This window comes from Mizuhopecten yessoensis, unplaced genomic scaffold (genome assembly GCF_002113885.1).
Source record: "Mizuhopecten yessoensis strain PY_sf001 unplaced genomic scaffold, ASM211388v2 scaffold11145, whole genome shotgun sequence".
In the NCBI taxonomy this organism is placed as follows: domain Eukaryota; kingdom Metazoa; phylum Mollusca; class Bivalvia; order Pectinida; family Pectinidae; genus Mizuhopecten; species Mizuhopecten yessoensis.
In genome coordinates this window covers 1,557,620-1,562,454 of record NW_018408902.1, presented here as the reverse complement: position 1 = coordinate 1,562,454, position 4,835 = coordinate 1,557,620, and positions in this window count along the sequence as shown.

The window sequence follows — 4,835 nt, the reverse complement described above, 5'->3', positions numbered from 1 at the left end:
CTGTAAACTGACAATTACCGGAAGTTCGTCCGGAAAACATAAGTATTAATCACTGCCTGATTAAAAACATGCATAAATATGCAGTTTTGCTAAATACACGTTTTAGCTTGCTCAAAATGAACCCATACCTGAAAAAACAGTGATATATTTCATTCATGAAACGGACTTTTTTATAGTCAGACAAACGTACCAAAATGTCTTATGCAAATGAAGCCACAACTCATCGCCAATTTTTTTTACACTTCCGGAGAGCAAAGGAGACATTCTTATGTCGATAAACACTGTTTGCAATTAAACTTTAACCTTGTAATGCAAAGAACTTCCAATTTCCACCAATTTTAAACAGAATAAAATGAGAAATAACTTACTTTCAACCAAAACCGATATAAGACTGGACAACAAAAATAATAACAGATTATATTATAACTAAATAAATAAAATAAATAAATTTATAAAATAACATGAATGCGTTCAAGTTGACGTATTGAAAAATCAATAAAAAAAAAGGCGAAATATTAAATATCTGTTTTGATAATTAATTTGACGATCAAAGATATTTTTTATACCAAACAAATTAAGTGTATTCGAGTTATCTTTCTTTGAACAGTAAATCAAAATAGACACACGCAAACATATTACGGCTACTTCTGACGGGAGAAATTTGTTAAAGTGCGCGGAATTTTATAACACGATGATTCTTTATGTGAAGATGTACGTCGTGTTAAGTTTGTCACGTAGACTAGGTTTTCGTCAGAAAGCCAGACCTCTGTTTCATATAAAACAAATCCCAAATGTTAACAACTGCAGTGCGCCAGAAAAGCGTATACAGGACATTTAACTACGAAGAACAATAATATTTAATATTGTACTATGAAGTAGCCAGCAGCATTGGTACATAAAATACACTAATGTCGATCACCGGATGTATTTAGCAGTGAAAGTATGGTTTCAATCTGATTTCAATTAAACGCCCTTTTTTATTTTTTTATCACACGATAGCCTATTGGTGAAAAGTGGCATTTTAGTCAGCTTGACATACAGTTGTTTTTTTCTCTTTTATAATTACAGCGCTTAATCGAAAGCATGCTTCGACACGGCTAGTCCCGTTTGCAATTTTGTATTTATTTACATTCATTATTGCATTTTTTACATGGTTCATATTGCTTTCCCTATGCAACCCCTCACATCAGATGTTTCCGGTTTCATGGAAAGTATATTGTATTCACCCAGACACTATGTACACAAGGAATATTACTAGGAACAATTATTTTTCATTGAATTTACCTGGAACCAAATAAAGCGCAACTGAAATAAAATGGGACACTCCGAAGAGAATAACCTGGCTATTTATCTAGCATTTTTTTTTATATTTCTTTAGAATGAATTGCAAGTTATGACCAGTTTTTCTCGGAGATAATGTTGAACGAAAATGGCGAAGCAAAATCGATTTTATCGGAAAAACTTGTCAAATCTCTAATCAGTCAACACGTCATCAGTATGAAAATATATTTAAATTATTGTTTAGAATCGTGTTCTTCTGTTTGTGAAATTTTGTTTTAGTGGAGCTCTAATAAACCCAAGACATTCAAATGGAAAAAAAAATTGAAACGTAATATATAGCTGGGCAAATCGCAAATGCTTTTAACACGATGCTGTATGCCATATCTAAGATACATTTCATCGTACGAGTAAGAACTGTACGGCATATTCTGGTGTTTCGGTAACCTCCTACACCTCAATAGCGATATTTAGTTTTCATCGATCCTTAATTACATCATCACCAACAGGGACGGCTTCCTACGAAACTGTACGATGGATTGATAATTTCGATTTACCGATCGTGAACATTCCTTTTGTTTATAGCAACATCCCTAAATCCATTAAGTCATGATGTTGACATGTCAAAGTGGATTCGGCGTTCAAATGTCAGCTCCGAGTATTGCGATTTCTTGATAGGTGCTAACAGCTGACGGACAAAATATAAACAAGGTGTTTAGAGATACCCCTTACCGGTTACTCCCTCTTAAGCGTTCATGTGCCTGAATACTTTACATGTCAAATGTGTACATTTAACCCAGTATATAAATAATTTGAATTATTGCAACCATATTTTGACATTCTTTCTTGCTTCTGTTTTTTTAGATCAGCAAACAAAATGGCCAGAAGCAAACACTGGATCCTGTTTCTATCAGAAATCGCGCTTCTCTGCGTTTTGACAACTGGCAACGAAACCCCCCAAAACAATTGATATTTTACAAGAGCTATCGAGACGATTTCAAGAGTTTCGAATGAGCTCCCAGTATGCTGTATTGTATATGCCGCCCCCAGAAACCCCCTTATCTCTTGATTACAATCCTGAAAGTCCTCCAACTCCTTTGACCTTCAACAATCGCAACAGGCCTGTCATGTTCCCAACTCTTCCATCAAATAACCTTCCTACCTTGTTTGAACACAACTATGTAGTTGCGATTCCTGATTTCCGTGGTCAAACGTATGGAAATGCACTGCAGCGAACCGGAACCTCGACTATCCATACCGAAGATTTGTTTCTCAGCTTGGTATTTGGCAGAATGCTAACGTGGTAAAGGCATTATTATAGACAAGATCCGCCTGCCGTTTACATGTACACGTACTTCATACCATGTCCCGAATGTGCGACAATTATACGGAATGCTTTAGTAAACACCCTTATCGACAGTAATGGTAAAAACATTCCTTTGCAAGTCGGGTTTAGTCAACTTCTCGGTGGAATACGAGGCGAGAACGTCAATGAGGCTAGAATTCGATCGAAGACCTTGCGAAACTTATTAAATAACTACGGTGGACGCTTTTTAGCTAAGGCGTTAGCCGCCAGCTATTGGTATTACTTTAGTTAATGAGCTCAGATATTCATAAATGTCGATTTCACACAGACGGCCTCTAGCGGTAGTCACTGGTACTAAATTGAATCATATACCGGACCTACTGTCTTTATTATGCGTAACTTTGGACTCAAATGCACTTGAATGGCTTGTAAATATCATTACTTTTCTTTATAGAACATATGATCTTATCACAACGTCGTATTCTTATTGAAAATGCACCCTGTTTATCTCAATCGGGAACTGCTACTTGAATGTAGGTCATGCATGCTACACGCAACTTCCGGTAAAAATACTTCAGTTAATGAGCTCAGATATTCATAAACGAGACATAACGTCACCTTCTAGTAATACTAAACAAACTGCAAATAAAATCCATTACCACGGACTCAAGTTCACTCAAACGTCATTGGATATAATCTTATTCTTAGTTAGAACTAAGTATCCTTCTAAAACTTCGTATTTACTCTTGGAACTGTCGCTGGATTAACCCTTTACACGGAAATATTGTCCTGTGATTGGCTAAAATTGGTGACATTTACGTCCCTGTTTACAATTATATATTGCGTGGTCAGAGCTATGAAGCGGTCCTGTTCCAACTAACTGAGGATAATCAAAAGTGCTAATCAGTAATAATATATCTGATTCACGCTTCATATGATTATAATGTTATCAAAATATTGCATATTCGTTCATCGTTAAAATAACAAATCCTTACTAAAAACTCTAAAAAAAGAAACGACGGCCATGTTAGATCACGCGTGATGTTATCCGTTTCCTTATATGGCCTTCACGGCCAAATATAGTATTACTACTGATGCGGTCATGTTTACTACAATTTCCATATTTGGTCATGACACCCATATTTAGACGTCTGACCTATATCGGAAAGATTGAGGAAGTTTCCAACATGGCAGTCAATTAGGATTTCGCTTGCACTTGTTACGTAAACTTGATAATTTAACGAAATATAAGGCGGAGTATAACTTACAATTATGTAGGAGATCAACATAAAAAGTTCATATTACAAACCTATTAATGGATACGGATCCTGTCAATTAATTCTAAAATCGCCTCCGTGTGATTCACACCAGGCTTGCCTAACTAAAATGGGATCAACCGGCCGGGGCAGATGAGACCGGGAATCATGTTAGAACTAGCCACTGTCCTTCTCTAGTTCCATATTGGTATTCTAACCTGAAGGCTTTTTTTACCTTCGCAGTATTATCATTTTGTTCTATTTTCATCATAAGATATGCTATTGCATTTTTATATCGCCTTCTCGCTAATTACAGCTCAGCCAGAAACGAAAATATGCTCCGATAGGCCTACATTTTATATGTCTGTTGGTGTGATTTGTGTTTTTCGTTTATTGAAGTATTACCATATAACAGGACTCTTTTATTTCAATATACACAAAAACAACAACACCTTCGGAATGATTTCAGACATATACTGCGGGAAAACACGAGTGATCTCCCTTACATTTAGACATGCGCACATTTTACTTTCGTTTTGTGTAGGCCTAGACATCATTCGCAACGCGAAGCGGAAAAGACGAAAATGCAGGCGAGTGTTGACTTAATGTTAGGCATGTTGTTTAAGCAGCATTGACAATGAACAATATACATACACTTCTGCAACGTTTACCTACTACTGATTCATAAATAAGGCTATGTATCCCGATTTCGGTGACTTGTGGCCAAGCATGCGGCCGAAGCCGCAGAGAATGGCGCATGTTGTCAGCGGCGATGACAAAAAGGAAGGTGCTTCTACGGTATGTATAGCAGTTATTATGCAAAAACAAACATAATAAACGGACGTTTTACTCTAGTGAATTACAGCGTCACGAGGAACGTCTTTCTCCAGACGTGTTGCAAAATTTTCGAACTGCTTAGTTGCAAACTGATTTCACTTAAGCGTTGTTTGTGAGGATATTTGGCCTTACATTTCTTCTCATTCAGTTAAAAAAAA